Consider the following 17,320-nt stretch of genomic DNA (forward strand, 5'->3'; position numbering starts at 1 on the left):
TAGGGTTTTCGGTTTGACTGAAATTTGCATCACCTAGGGTTTCAAAATTCTAGGATTTCTTGCATCTCTAAGTTTATCAATTGCTTGGAGTGCCGTTCTATTAATTCTCTTATATTTGATTGTCAATTCTTGTGTACTTGAATTCAATTGCTTGATTTTCACAATTTAGTATTGCTGTTTGTAATTAGAGAGAAGAAGGGAAAATAGAAGAAAATAAAGGAAAGGGAAAGAAAAAAAAAATCGAAAAAAAGAAGAAGAAGATAAGAAAAAGGCTACCATATTTAAAGGTTGCTACATAGTTACAATAAAGAGACGGAAATACATTTATTGATTGAGCTTTATCATCAAAGGGGCTGAATACATCTTTCTAGTTGGTATCTTGTTTTATAATTACTCTTTCTCTCGTATAAATTCATTGAGTCTCCTGTCATTTTATTCCTTCATTGTTTCTTGGATCTATATTACTGGTTGGAATAATACAAAGTTGTATTGTCTTGATTTTAGTTCAATTAGTTCTTAAAAAACTTGAGCGGGAAAACTATTGAGGTGAAATGCAAGAGAGTGTGAGACTATTATCGGAAAAAGTCAATTAAGAGTGAAACACGAGTGAAATGTCATTATTCGAGTGTAAACACGTAAGGGAGTGTGTGAGGTTTTCCACTAACATTCTTTTTGTGCAGCAAATTATGATATCTCATAGGAGTGACTCATCACCAAAGAGGATGGCATATAACTCATCCTTTGTGTTGCAAGCCATGCAAGAACAGTTTGAGCGGTTGAACTTGGTGTTGGGTGAAGTGATGGATATGATGGATCATCAAGATGCGGTGGTAATTAGAAATCTACAGGGCAGAAGAGATAGAAGGCGACGTGAGTCGAGTGTTGAAAATGGGTATGAGAATGAAGAGAATGGTGATTCTCTTGTTGCCAGGCGTGCACTCAATACACAAATTAAGATGGATGATACAGAGCAGCAGAGCGAGAATATTTTTCATACTAGTTGTCACATCAACAACAAGGTATATAGAATGATCATTGATTTGAGGAGTTGTATAAATTTGGATAGCACTGTTTTAGTGGAGAAATTTAATTTACTTACCTTGAAACACCCTAAACCATACAAGTTGCAGTAGTTGAGCGATTGTGGGGAGGTTAAGGTAAATAAGCAAGTGCTAGTTTCTTTTTCAATTGGAAAATACCTAGATATGGTGCTTTGTGATGTTGTGCCTATGGATGCTGGCCATATTTTGTTGGGAAAGCCATGGCAGTTTGATAGGAAGGTGATCCATGATGGGTTAAGAAACATGTACATTTTTTAAAAGGATGAAAAAGCAATCAAACTTGCTCCTTTAACTCCAACACAGGTCCATGGGGACCAATTGAAGCTGAAAAGTGAGGATGAGAATGATGAAAAAAGACATAGTGAGGCCAAAAAGGAGAGAGAGACAAAAATGAGGGAGAAAAAAAATGAGGATGAGGCTGAAATCACAAGAAAAAGAGAGAACGAGTTGAGAAACAATTTTGAGGCCGGGAGTTCAAAAAAAGAGGAGGGTTAAAGAAAAAAAGAGAGTGAAAAGGAAAAAGAGAGTGAGAGAAAAAAAGAAAATGAGGCTGAAACAACAAGAACAAGGGAGAGTAAAAAAGAAAATAGAGAGGTGGCTGAGAGTCAAGAAAAAATAGTTGACCCACGAGAGGAAAAATAAAGAGAGATTGCAGAGAGAAACAGAAAAATAAAAGTGAGTTTTTTTTGCTAAGGCAAACTTTTATACTAATCAATTTAACGACTCATTGCCTAGTGTTGTTCTTTCTTTGTTGCATGGATATAAGGTCAAGATTCCTAGCGGTGTTTTTAGTAGATTGTCACCTATTAGAGAGATAGAACATTACATTAATTTTGTGCCAGATGTGACAATCCCTACCCAACCTTTCTTTGAAGAACATGAGTGATGGGAACTAAGATGGACCTAGTCTTAAAGATCATTTGCAACTTCCAGATGGGCCAAGAAGATCAAGGAGACAATGCAAGGATTGATACAATCTACTTGGGACGAGTTTAGCAAGAGCCCAACATTCAAGATGGGGCTTGAACGATGAAGATCCAGTTTTAATTCATTTGATTAGCTATGGAAGAGGGCAACGACAAGACTTAAAGGCTTTGAACTCTTGAAGGGTTTCAACTTATTTAATTCATTTAAAGAACTTATGTTATTAGTTTAGAATAATTGCGTTTATTATGGGAAGCACTTAAGGGGGCCTATGCAAGGGCATGTTGGAAAAGTTATTATTTTATTGAACTAGGGTTAGGGTTACAGTAGCCGAGTTACTGTAGCGCGACACTGTTCATCCAGGGGCACTTTTGGAAGATGGGAGTTTATTTTGGCTAGGGTTTCATTAGGTTTTGCTTTAAATACTCTATGTAGCCTCGTTCTAATCAGTTAATGAAGTTTATGAAATTTGATGAATTTATTCATTGTGAGTTGAGTTTTACTGCTCTTGTTCTTAATTGAACTTTTGAACTTATTAAAGGTAAATCACAACCTTTGTGGCGTTCCTCCTTTGTAATCTAGGTTCTTGAGACGGGTTCTTCATTGGGTCTAGATTTTAATATAATCTAGGTTCTTGAAACGAGTTCTCATCTAGTCTAGGTTCTCCATCCATTGACTTGGTTTTGGCTTTCTTGGGGAGTTTTCAAATTGATTGTGGGTTCAAGGGATTCCTTTCCTGCGGGTTCATATCATTTGGTATCAGAGCCAGGTTCCCAATCAGGTCTGATTCTATCTTTTAATTCTAGCATCCTTAAATTTAATTCTAGGGTTTCATTTTCTAGGGTTGCCAAAAAAAAAAAAAATAGAAACAAAAAGTAGGCTGCCGAAATTCTTATGATTTTGGGTTTGGCTGAAATTTGCATCACCTAGGGTTTCAAAATTCTAGGGTTTCCTGCATCTCTAAGTTTGTCAGTTGCTTGGAGTGTCGTTCCATTGATTCTCTTCTACTTCATTGTCCATGCTTGTGTGTTTGAATTCAATTATTTGATTTTCACAATTGAATATTGCTGTTTGTAGTTGAATTAGAGAAAAGAAAAAGAAAGGAAAGGAAAGGAAAGGAAAAGAAAAGAAAAGAAAAGAAAGGAAAAGAAAAGAAAAGAAAATTCGAAAAAAAAAAAGAAAGAAGAAGAAGAAGAAAAGAGAAGGTGGCGTATTCAAAGTTGCTACATAGTTACAACAAAGAGAACGAAAGTGTTTGTTGATTGAGGTTTTATCATCATAGGAGCTGAATACATCTTTCTAGTTGGTATCTTGTTTTATAATTACTCTTTCCCTCGTATAAATTCCTTGAGTCTCATGTCATTTTATTCATTCATTGTTTCTTGGATCTATATTACTGGTTGGAATAATACAAGGTTGTATTGTCTTGATTTAATTCAACTAGTTCTTAAAGAACTTGAGCGAGAAAACTATTGAGGTAGAAGGCAAGAGAGTATGAGACTATTATCTGGAAAAAACCAATTAAGAGTGAAATACGAGTGGATTGTCATTATTCGAGTGTAAACACGTAAGAGAGTGTGTGAGGTTTTTCACTAATATTCTTTTTGTGCAGCACATTATGATGTCTTATAGGAGTGACTCATCACCAAAGGGGATGGTACATAACTCATCCCTTCTCTTGCAAGCCATGCAACAACAGTTTGAGAAGTTGAACTTGATGTTGAGTGAAGTGAGGGATAGGATGGATTATCAAGATGCGGTAATTAGAAATCTTCATGGCAGGAGATATAGGAGCCATCCTGAGTTTAGTGTTGAAAATGGGTATGAGAATGAAGACTATGATGATTCTCTTGTTACCAGGCATGCACTCAATACAAAAGTTAAGATGGATGATATAGAGCAACAGAGTGAGAACATTTTTCATACTAGATGCCACATCAACAACAAGGTATGTAGTATGATCGTTGATTTGAGGAGTTGTATTAATTTGGCTAGCACCACTTTAGTTGAGAAATTGAATTTACCTATCTTGAAACACCCTAGGCCATACATGTTGCAGTGGTTGAGTGATTGTGGGGAGGTTAGGGTAAATAAGCAAGTGCTAATTTCTTTTTTAATTGGAAATTACCAGGATATGATCCTTTGTGATGTAGTGCCTATGCATGCTGGTCATATTTTGTTGGGGAAGCCATGGCAATATGATAGGAAGGTGATCCACGATGGTTAAGGAACATGTACAGTTTTAAAAATGAAGGAAAAACAATCAAACTTGCTCCTTTAACTCCAACACAGGTTGCTCAAAAAAGAAAGAGTGAAAATGAGAGTGATAAAAAATGAAAGAGTGAGAGTGAGAGTGATAAAAAAAGAAAAAGTGACAAGGAGATTGAGCAAACAAGCAAGAGTGAAAGTGAGATTGAGCTGAAAAGCAAGAGTGAAGGTGAGATTGAGAAGAAAAGAAATAGTGAGACCGAAATAGAGAAAGATAGAAAAATCAGAGAGAAAAAAGAAGAGGTTGAGACTAAGACCTTAAGCAAAAGAGAGAATGAGTTGAAAAGTAATTTTGAAAAAGAGAGTGAAAAAGAAAAAGAGAGTGGAAAGAAAAGAGAGTGTAAAGAAAGTGAGAGAAAAACAAAGAGAAAAGTGAGTTTTTATGCTAAGGGAAGCTTTTATACTAATGAATTTAACGATTCTTTGCCTAGTGTTGTTGTTTCTTTGTTGCAGGGATATGAGATCATGATTCCTAGCAGTGTGTTTAGTGGATTGCCATCTATTAAGGAGATAGAGCACTACATTGATTTTGTGCCAGGTGCAACAATCCCAACCCGACATTTCTTTGAAGAACATGAGTCATTGACACATTTGAAGGGACAAAGTAAGTTGTTGAATAGATTGCATGCTAAGTGGGAGGATTGTATTGAGACTTTTCCTCATGTACTCAATTACACACAAGGTATGAAAAATTTTGTGATTGATGCTTTAGCAGGAAGGTATGTCCTTGTCTTCATTTTAGATGCAAAATTGTTGAGATTTGAATATGATAACGAATTGCATGCTAATAATGATGATTTTGCTAGTGTGTATGGAACAAGTGAGAAATCATCGTTTGATAAGTTCTATAAACTAGATTGGTACTTGTTTGGAGAGAATAGATTTAGTGTGCCTACTAGTTTTATGCGTAAGTTGCTTGTGTGTGATAGACATGGTGGTTTGTTGGGTAACTTTGGTGTAAGGAAGAGTTTCATTGTGTTGCATGAACGTTTGTGGAAATATCATTTGTCATTCATTGACGTATTGCATGAATATTATTTGAAGTATTACTTGCCATTCATTGAGTTTGCATATAATTGGAGGGATCATTTTGGTGTAAGGAAAGTTTTAGGTGTGTTTCATAAACGCTTGTGGGAATATCATTTGCCATTCATTGAATTGTTACATAGACGTTTGCGGGAGTATTATTTGCCCTTATTAGAGGGTGCATATAAAACTTTGCATACTACTATTTCTTGTTCTCCATTTGAAATTGTTTATGGTTTTAATCCGCTTACTCCCTTACCTTTGATGCTTTTGCAGGTTGATGATAGGAGTTGCATGGATGAACATTTTCAAATTCTTGAGAAAATTAATGAAAATGCATATAAAGTGGATTTTTCAGGTAAGTACCATGTTTCTACTATTTTCAATGTTACTAACCACTTTCCCTTTGATTCAGGTGGAGATTCGAGGTCAAATCCTTTTGAGGAGAGGGGGAATGATGGGAACCAAGATGGGCCTAGTCTTAAAGATCATTTGCAACTTCTAGATGGGCCAAGAAGATCAAGGAGACAATGCAAGGATTGATGCAATCCACTTGGGACGAGTTTAGCAAGAGCCCAACATTCAAGATGGAGCTTGAAGGATGAAGATCCAGTTTTAATTCATTTGATTAGCTACGGAAGAGGGCAACGACAAGACTTAAAGTGTAACAGTCCGCTAGAAATTTATTGGTGGAATTTCTATTTACATTAGGAATCTCGTAAAAACCCCATAAGTTTTTACGAATCGACCAATCGCATAGGTTTTAGTCTGTCAACATAGTCAGTGTTATCACTCACTATGGTGTTAGAAATATGAGTTTTTTTTTATTTGAGGTGGTTGAAGTGTTAGAATGCTTTATGGTATACGCCATTAGACTCGGTGGATTATTTAAGATTTTATGGCGCAATAGCCTATTTTCATAATTCCGGACGAAACATCTGTTGGAAATTGTGAAATTATTTTTAGGGGCACTTCGAGGTTGAATTTTGATAAAAGAATTTTACTATAAGTTAATATGAATATTTAGGAATTTTTAGTGCTAAGTTTATAATTCATTTTTTCGAAGTGAATAGTAACCTCGGTAAACACACCAATTGCAGTGTTTCAAAATTTCAGTGTGAAATGTCCAAATTAGATTAGAGAAATTTTATTTGGACACTTGGCAAGATCTTAGCCACACTTAGTGAATAATATTAGACACTTGGCACCATGAGGAGCGTTTGATGGATTTGAAGGAATCAAGCTGTGAAATCATGCCACTTAAGCAAAACTTTGTTTTATCTGATCAACCAAATTGTGCCAGACCAAAGAGGTTTTCAATCCTAGTGAAACCCTAAATGGTGGGAATCCAATTGAAAGCCCAAAAGCATTGTTGAAATCGAAACCCTAAATGGTTTCCCCAAAACCCTAAAGTTGGCCTCTAAATCCTTTCTAATCCGATTTCTAGCATTGTGTTTAATCACTTGATTAAATCACTTCCACATGCTATTAATCCTTCAAATTTGTGTTAGAACATCATTATCCAACCTTGTTAACCTTGAAAAATTGATTGGGCCAAGTGGTATTGGATTTGGGCTTGATAGCAACCCAAACCCTCTTTAAACCTCAAAATCTAGGCCCATTCGGTTTAGGCCCTTTAAGGCCCACGAAATTGATCACCATTAGCATTACTTCATGGCTAAGTTTTGTACCCCCACTTGGCTGGCCAGATCTGTACAAGAAGGGCCTAGAAGGTTCTTGAAAGACATAGCAAAAGGGCCACCTCACTCATTCACTCTTACACTCCACCTTAAGAAAAGATCTTGGACTGATTTTTATGAGAAGAAAAGGCCAACACTCAACCTTCACTTCAGTCCTATCACTCTCCATAACTTGTGTAAGAGCCTCTCCAGTCCACTTCCCACGAAAAGCAACTCTCCTTTACACTTTTCCTTCATAGAACACAAAAGATACTCTCGGACAGTTTTTCGTACCTCTTTTGGACGCATGTTTCGAAGCTTTTTTAAGTATTTTCTCGCAAAGTTTCCTTCATGAAAGTTGTTTCTTTTGGAGTCTAGTTTACGTGGATATCTTATGAGTTCCATTTGGAGATCATTTGATTGGTCAAAAGTTGTTTAGACCCCAGAAAGGTCATTCTGGGCGATAAACTGGAGAGTGTGTTATATTTTGGTGTTTTTGACCAAGCTAATGAATAGATCTTGGTCCGAAATTTTTATGGAGTACTGTTAACATGTGTATATGATTATTGGTTGAGGATTTGTTGCATGATTAAAAGTTTTGGTGAAATATTTTCTTAGGTCTAGAAACTTAGAAACTGGAAGAGGAAAAACAGTTTCTGTTTTGAGAAAGTTTAAATCTTTTATGGTTTAATCTTATTCCAATGGCTTTGATATTTTTATTGGAAGATCCTAAGCATCTTATATACATGTTAGAATGTTATTTTGAAGATATTTGGTGTGAGTTTCGAAGATATGAAATTTTATGCAAGGAGGTATTCAGTTAGGCCAAAGTGATGTTGTTCTTGGCTAAATTTATGTTTTGGTTGATGTTTAACCATGTGATCTTGAATTTGATGCTTGGATCTATTTTAGAACATCTTTTTAAACCATGTGATGGTTGGGTTTGAAGATCACATCTTTATTAGTCATGGATCAAGAGGTTGATCAAAACAAGTTAGAAACAAAATTCTGTTTTGAACTTAGAAGAAAAACCAAAAAGTTCAAGTATGGTTTTAGTGATTTTGATGACTTTTGTTCATGATTCAAAACATGATTATTCTTAGGAATATGTTATGAGTATAGTAGAAGAAAAATTTTGGTTTAATCATGAGTTTTGAAATTTGAAAGAATTACAACAAAATCAAGGGAATTAGCCTTGTAAGTTTCGGACCTATAGAGTTTTAATGGTTGTGTTTAGTTTTAAATTTTTTTGAATTGATATTTGAGCTTAGGACAAAATTTACATAAGATATGTAAATTTTGGTGATTTTTGGAGTTAGGATGCAAAATCCTTAAGTTAGGGGTAAAATGGTCATTTTCTCACATGTAGAGGGTAAAATGATAATTTTACTCTAAGTTGATATTTCTCCATATTCCTAATTTGTTAGTGATTAAATTCTAATTTTTAGAAATCACTACTTTCAGTTTCTCGTGATCGCACTTGAGCTTTGTCTCGAAACGCGAAGATCGAGGTAAGTTAGCTTTTAACTTACTATCAATTTAATGTGTATGTGTGATAAGTAAGGGAACTAAATTGTATGTATGCATGTTATCATATGTGCCATGCCAAGTCATTACATATTTATCTGTTACACAGAATTTATTCTGTCATGAATTATTCATCTGTTACACAAGATATTCTGTCACGTATTGCTATACATTGCAAGTATGTCATGTTAAGTTAAGTATGCCATCTGTTACATGTATTTCATGTCACGTAATATTCACTGTTACATGTTACGCCATGTTAAGAAATGTTGTCTGTTACATGGTATGCTATGTTACGAAATGTTGCCTGTTATATGTATGCCATGTTATGAAATGCTGTTTGTTACATTTATGTTTCAAAGTATGTCATGTTTGTCTTCTTACGTTCATTTCACGTTACGCTACGTCAAGATTTCTGTCTTTTATGTCACGTTTATGTTACGTCACGTTACGAAATGTCATGTCTGCCAGTTAAGTCATTCATGTCAATCACGACCCTAAGCGCTAGGATGGGGTAATATCCTAGTGGAACTCCTTTGTTCACGCTGGAGTGTCTAAATAGGTGTGAAATTCCCTGGGTTGACGAAGTACAGTCAACAGGTTGCGAATGGGGCCTAATTAGCTGGTCACCGGAGCGCGCCAGGCACTAACGCCGATGGTGCCACACATTATGTTACGTGTGTCCACAGCAAGTGTGGCACAAACAGATAAGTCATGGGGCCACAACAACTGTGGAGCATGAAGTATGGGGCCACAACAACTGTGGAGCATACACTACGTGAGACACAGCAATTGTGACACGTAGAATACGTGGGGCCACAACAACTGTGGAGTACGTATTAACGCACTCACAGCTGGTATAGAAACCTGTGATGTGATGCGGTAATCGGCAGGGACACACGGCTCAAGGGGACCTGTGTAGCACCCATATGGTCACGGTAATGATTAAGTCTATTGAATAAGATTCCAAGTTCAAGTCATGTTTCACGTTATGTTATGTTCAAGTTTATGTTCACGTAATCATGGTAATCCCATGAGACAAGAATATGTTTCAAGTTCATGTTATGCTATGTTTCAAGTCCATGTGTTTTAAGTTCACGTACATGTCATGTCACATCAAGTTAAGTTTAAGTCCAGTTCAAGTTATGTCAGTTCCATGTTATGTCAAGTTACGTATTGTTTATTATTTCATGCCATGATATGTCAAGATAAGTTATGTTTTTCTATTGATTCAATTATGCATTTATACTTTTACTGCCATACATGCATCCTTAACTTGTATGGAAGTTTTTTGTTAACTTACTGAGATTTGTAATCAAATCTCACTGTGGTAGTCCCAACTACCATTCCCCCCGAATGGTAGATCTTGTTATAGGATCAGAAGGAGAACCAGGAGTTGACCAACTAGAAACGGTCGACTAAGCAACAAGGTGATGTTGATGTAGTTACCTTAGATTACTACATGTATTTTGTGGAGTTCAATCTCCAGCACTCTTTTGTTCACAACTATTTTGGACTAGTGTTGTGATCTTAGTTGTTCAGTATGTCTTTATGTATCAATTATGTTTTAAGTAATTGAGATATTTTAGTTTGGTGCATAGTATTGCAAAAAAAAAAAAAGAAAAAAAAAAAAATTATCCGCTGCGAATATTGCATAATGCTAGATGCATGTTAGAAATATTGAATCTTATATGTCATGAACGGGGGCAGGTAACCTTGTGTTGCATGTCTTGACGCTTCAAATATCCGTCCGATCCCAAGCGGAATTTGGGGGCGTCACATAAAGGCTTTGAGCTCTTGAAGGGTTTCAACTTATTTAATTCATTTAAAGAACTTATGTTATTAGTTTAGAATAATTGAGTTTATTATGGGAAGCACTTAAGGGGGCCTATGCAAGGGCATGTTGGGAAAGTTATTATTTTATTGAACTAGGGTTAGGGTTACTGTAGCCGAGTTACTATAGCGCGACATTGTAGCCGCGACACTGTTCATCCAGGGGCACCTTTGGAAGATGGGGGTTTATTTTGGCTAGGGTTTCATTAGGTTTTGCTTTAAATACTCTATGTAGTCTCATTCTAATTAGTTAATGAAGTTTATGAAATTTGATGAATTTATTCATTGTGAGTTGAGTTTTACTCCACTTGTTCTTAATTGAACTTTTGAACTTATCAAAGGTAAATCACAACCTTTGTGGCGTTCCTCCTTTGTAATCTAGGTTCTTGAGGCGGGTTCTTCAATGGGTCTAGATTTTAATATAATCTAGGTTCTTGAAATGAGTTCTCATCGGGTTTAGGTTCTCCATCCGTTGACTTGGTTTTGGCTTTCTTGGGGAGTTTTCAAATTGATTGTGGGTTCAATGGATTCCTTTCCTGCGGGTTTATATCAATGAGTCTTTGAAGTACTTGAAGGACAAGGTAAGTTGAATAGAAAGCATGCCAAGTGGGAGGAATTCATTGATAAATGGGGTCTTGCATCCATTCGGTGTAAATATCATGAGGCAAGGTTTTAATGCACAGCTGAGGGTTAGTGCAGAGCTTTTGTAGCGAGGATTGATACGAATCGATTAATGGGGTCTTGCATCCATTCGGTGTAAATCGATTGAGGCAAGGTTTTAATACATAGGGGGTTTGCTGAGGGTTAGTGCAGAGCTTTTGTTGCTCGTTAGGCTTGTTTTAGAGAGTTTTTTATGTCAGTTCTTTTCTATTTTGGTTGGTTTGGTTATTTGTTTGAAATTCGTTGGGCAGGTTTTGGGAGATGTTTTGATAATCTTCCAAGTACCTTGTTTGTAAACTCGGTATTCCTCCGCCAAAAGTGAGGGGCTCTTAATAAACTTGGGACGAGGCTGCTATGTGGCTACTGGCTCTTTCATAAAAAAAAAAAAAAGTATTCTAATACACACAAGGTATAGAAATTTTGTGGTTGATCCTTTAGCAAGAAAGTATGTCCTTGCCTTCATTTTAGATGCAAAATTGTTGAGACTTGAATATGATAAGGAATTGCATGCTAATGTTGATGACTTTACTAGTGTGTATGGAACATGTGAGAAAACATCGTTTGGTAAGTTCTATAAACTAGATTGGTACTTGTTTAGAGAGAATAGATTTTGTGTGCCTACTAGTTTTATACTTAAGTTGCTTGTGTGTGATAAACATAGTGGTTTGTTGGGTAACTTTGGTGTAAGGAAGACTTTCAATGTGTTGCATGAACGTTTGTGGGAGTATCATTTGCAATTCATTAACGTGTTGCATGAACGTTTGCGGGAGTATTGCTTGCCCCTCATTGAGTTTGCATATAAATGGAGTGATCATTTTGGTGTAAGGACAGCTTTATGTGTGTTTCATGAACGTTTGTGGGAGTATCATTTGTCATTCAATGAATTGTTACATGGACGTTTGTAGGAGTATCCTTTGCCCTTATTAGAGTGTGCATATAATAAAACTTTACATACTACTATTTCTGATTCTTCGTTTGAAATTGTTTATAGTTTTAATCCACTTACTACTTTAGCTTTGATGCTTTTGCTTGTTGCTGACAGGAGTAGCTTGGATGAACCTTTTCAAATTCTAGAGAAAATTAATGAAAATGCATATAAAGTGGATCTTCCAGGTAAGTTTCATGCTTCTACTATTTTTAACGTTACTAACATTTTTCCTTTTGATGCATGTGGAGATTCGAGATCGAATTCTTTTGAGTAGAGGGGGAATGATGGGAACCAAGGTGGGCCTGGTCTTAAAGATCCTTTGCAAGTTCCAGATGACCAATTATAAGATCAAGAGCTAAGAAAATTAAGGAAGCAAAGCCAGAATTGGTGCAATCCACTTTGGATTAAACTAGCAAGAGCCCAACTCACAAGATGGGCTTTAAAGAAGAAGAACCAGTTTTGATCCACTTGATACATGCTGTGGAAGACATAACTTAGAGTTGTTGTTTGGGCCTATTGTTATCGAAGGCTTTCAATTTATTAAAATCATTTAAATGATTTATTTTATTAGTTTAGAATAAGTGGGCTTGAGAATGCTTGGTCCACATATGTCTTATTTCTTATGAACTAGGATTTTTGGAAAGACCTTATATTTTGGCCAATGGCTTATTTGGAAAGTTACTTTTGAGGAACGAGGGTTTAATGAGGTATTGTAGTAAGTTACTGTAGCCGTGACACTATTCATCTAGGGGTAGTTTTGGAACAAAAGGGCTTTATTTTGGTTAGGGTTTTAATTAGGTTTAGGTTTAAATACTCTTTGTAACCTCATTTTAATCAGTTTATGAAATTTGATGAATTTATTCATTGTAAGTTGAGTTTTACTCCTCTTGTTCTTGATTGAACTTTTGAACTTGTCAAAGGTAAATTACAACCTTTGTGGCGTTCCTTTTTGTAATCTGGGTTCTTGAGACGAGTTCTTCAATTGGTCTAAATTTTAATATAATCTAGGTTCTTGAAACGAGTTCTCATATGGTCTAGATTCTCCATCCATTGACTTGATTTTGGCTTTCTTGGGTGAGTTTTCAAACTGATTGTGGGTTTAAGGGATTCCATTCCCGCGGGTTCATATCAGGATTTGACAGAACTTGAAGCGCTGGGACAGGCAACACAAGGTTACCTGCCCTTGTTCAAGACAGATAAAGATGCATTGCATCAGCATACAACTAACAATTTGCAATATTTACAGTGGATAATTTTTTTAGTGGTGCAATATTATGTACCAGAAGTATTGTATCCCAAAACATAAACGTACTTTATGAGATTCACATGATAACTGATATTCAAAAGGTTACAGTACTCTTACTTGAGACAGAGCCTCCTAAGTACATTAAAAACAAAGATAAATACTAGGCTAACCCATCGAGTAACTCGAGCAACTCGGTCAAGGACACCATAATACTATCGATGAAATGGAGCCTTGAGGCTATGAGCTCCACGTTGTGCCATCGCCGTCTAATCGGCCTTCTCCAATCAATCAACCTCTGGTGCTCCTTCTGATCCTGATACATGTTCTACCATTCCGAGTGGACTGGTAGTTAGGACTATTACAATGAGATTTTAGTACAAATCTCAGCAAGTTAATAGGAAACTTAACATACAGTTTATGGATGCATGCATGACAGTAAAGACATGAATGCATAATCATAATCATAAGTAAGCATGACACGACTTGACATTACATGGCATGAACTGACATGACTTGAACCGAACATAAACTGAACTTGAAACTTGACTTGACATGACATGAACTTGAATGTGAATTGAAACTGAACTTGAACTGACCCACGAGCTGAAACATGAACTGAAACATGAATTAAACTAAACTAAACGTGAACTGAACTGAACTAGAAATGCTAGCTCTTGTAACTGAAATTATGCATTCTAATTGTGAAAATGGTAGTACTTAGGTAGCTCCTACACCATCACCATGATTATTCTTTTTGTATTTATGACAGATTATATTCCTTCACCGTAGTATTGGACAGCGCGTATGCCTTGACCATAGTACCAGGCAAAACATATACTCCTTAACCGCAGTATAAATTAATTGGTAAAATGAACTGAAATTGATCGTGAACGTGAAAATGCAACATGAATTGATAGTTTAAATAACATGAGTATGAACGTGAAATACATAAACTAAAACTGAATATGAAACTGAAAACTTGAAATTGACTTGACTGACGTGAAAATATGTCTTTCAAGTACACACTGTACTTGAGACATGATGTGATATGAAGCAAAAGAACAGAAGCCCTAACTTGATGTAATATGACATGAACATGAGATGAAAGACATGACGTACTTTGAGACAGAAAAAACTTCGTAACATGGCATGACATTTAAAAGATAAACGTTTCATGACATGGCATAACTTGAAACAGACAAACATTTAGTGACATGACATAACATGTAGTAAACAAACATTTCGTAACATGGCATAACATGTAACATATAATATTTTGTGACATGACGTACGTGTAATAGATAGCATTACATGACATAACATACGTGTAACAGATAGCATTATGTTACAGAGTAAATTGTGTAATAGATAAATATTGCGTGACAAAGTATTATGTGTAACAGATAAACCGTAGTTCCCTTACCCATTGCACATACACTGTAATCTGATAGCAAGTTAAGAACTAACTTACAGTGATTGTCACGTTTTACAAGAAAAAGCACGAAACAAGAGAAAATGTAAGTGAAGATTCTAAATGTTAGAAATTTTATCAATGTTTTGAATACAGTACCGGACGTCGTACCGATCAAGGTACTCAAAAGAATTATTTCGGTATCGGTACCGTTTCAAGATAGTCAATATATGAATAAATTATATATATATAGATATATAAAAATTATATTTCAAAATAATAGTCTATATATGAATAAATTATATCTAAATACATATTTATATAAATTATAAATAGCCTAGTCTGAATTGGGGGTCAAAGAATAAGCTTGTAGTTTGAAAAAATAAAAAAAAATTAAATAAATAAAGGCCGAAATATCGACCAGTACAGGCTGAAATACAGGCCGGAATATAGGCTGGTACGACTGGTATTTGGGCCGATACGAAATATATATGATACCTGTATCGACCCAGAGGCCGGTACGGTACGAGATTAAAAACAATGAATTTTATCACTAATAACTTAGAAGCATGACAAATACTTTTTTAGATAAAATTACCATTTTACCCTCTACGTGTGAAACATTGACCATTTTACCCCTAACTTAAGGATTTAACATATGAACTCCAAAAATCACCAAAATTTGTATTCCTCATATAAATCTTGTCTAAAACTCAAATATGCATTTAGAAAAATTTAAAATCAATCACAATTATGAAAAACACCTTAAGGCCAAAACATCTTAGGTCATTTCTCTTTAATTTTTGTTTGCAATTCTATCCGACTTCAAAATTTTGCTCAAACCGAAGTTGCAACAAAAATCCTCATATCCTAAGCTTAAAAAAATCCAAAATCTACTCCATTTTTTCTAGCAAAATATCCAAACTCTGAATCAAAACGTAAACTCTTGAATCTCAAGGTTTTGACCTTTTTCAATGGATTTCTAAGAACTCCAAAAATTCAAAACTTTCTTCTAGCATTCTCATAACACATCCCTAAGAACTCACATGTTTTGATTCAACACCTAAATGTCACCAAAAATCACAAAATCTCACTTGAAGTAATTGGCTCCAACACTTAGTCAAGAACAAAATTTGTTTTACAACTTTGCTTTGATCAAACACTTGATTCGAGACATAATATGATGCAATATTCAAAACAACAGCATAATATGCTTTAGAAATGTGTCCTAAAGTAGATCCAAGCATTAAACTTAAAATCACATGGCTAAAAATAAACCGAAACAAGGATCTAGCCCAAATCATCAAACTTTTGACCCAACCGAGTATTCTCTTGTATAAGAATTAATATCCTTGAAACTAACACAAAAAATCTTCAAATTAACATCCTAAGATGTATATCAAAGGCTTAGGATCATCAAAGAAAGATATCAAAATTGTTGGAGTAAGATTCAAACACAAAAGTTCCAATATTTCTCAAAACAGAAACTATTTTACTCCTTCCAGTTTCGAACCTTATAAATCTAAGAAACACTTCCATCAAAAGCTTTATAATCAAGCAACAAATCTTCAACCAACATTCATATAAATATGTTAACAACACACCATAAAAAGTTTGGACCATGATCTGTCCATTAGCTTATTCAAAAACTCTAAAATACAACACACCATCCAATTTATCGCTTCGATTGACCTCTCTATGATTAAAATAACTTTTGACCAACCAATGACCATAAAATCAACCAAAAAAGGTACTCAAGGAAACAAGACTCAAATAGTAATAACTATTATGAAGGAAGATTCATAAGATAATACTTACAAGGGCTTCAAAAACTAAAGCCAAGAAAGCTTAGAAAAAGGCCTGAAAGAGGACTCTGTGTTCTCTCCAAGAATGGAAATGAAAAGGGGCTAAATGAGTTAAATAATGGTCTGCACGCCTCTTACACTTCTGAAGAGTGAAGTATGGGCTTGAGTGATACCATGATGAATGATGATTAGGTCACAAAAAGGTGCAAAAAGTGAGTGGTAATGGGCTGCTGTTGCAGTGTAGAGTAGAGGTGGTGAGGTGGCTTTTCCTCTCACATCAAGTGACTATTTGGGGCTGTCATGGTAGAAATTGGCCTGCCATGTGTGGGTGGAAACTTCCTCAAGAAGTTTTGTAAAGGTGACCAAAATTCGTGGGCCTTAAACAAGTGGACTTCATTTTGGGATATAAAGAGGGTTGGATTAGGGCTTGAGATGCTATCAATACTGTGACCAACCAATCTTTTTTCTCTGGATTGGTCACGAGTCTTGCCTTTACATTTTAAATCTCAAATTTGTGTTTTAAATTTAGCAGTTGATTTTTAAATGGAGCCTGGTGTTTTAAAGTCTTTCAAATATTTTAAATGTCCAAAATTACTTTAAATGAGATATTTTTAGTATTATTGAACCAAGCCCAGATTTTCAAGTACGCCTTTTTATATTGTGTAGTCCTGAAAATAATATAGGTTTAGCAGCTCATTTTATTTAAATGATTTTGGTTCTTTAAGGGTATTATTAACTATTCATCATTTTATTTTATGTTAAAAAATCTACTTATTTTGATGATTTTATTCTCTTAAAAAAACTTAGCAAACCTTATCATTTTTTTTTTTATGATGAAAGATTATATTTTTAGAATTTACTTTGGGTTTTAAATTAGTCCTATTGTATTTCTATTTTATTTTCCTATTTTTAGTTAGTTTATTATCTGTGTTTAATTTCTACTGTTAGATCG

The sequence above is a fragment of the Juglans regia genome, chromosome 4, assembly GCF_001411555.2.
Source record: "Juglans regia cultivar Chandler chromosome 4, Walnut 2.0, whole genome shotgun sequence".
In the NCBI taxonomy this organism is placed as follows: domain Eukaryota; kingdom Viridiplantae; phylum Streptophyta; class Magnoliopsida; order Fagales; family Juglandaceae; genus Juglans; species Juglans regia.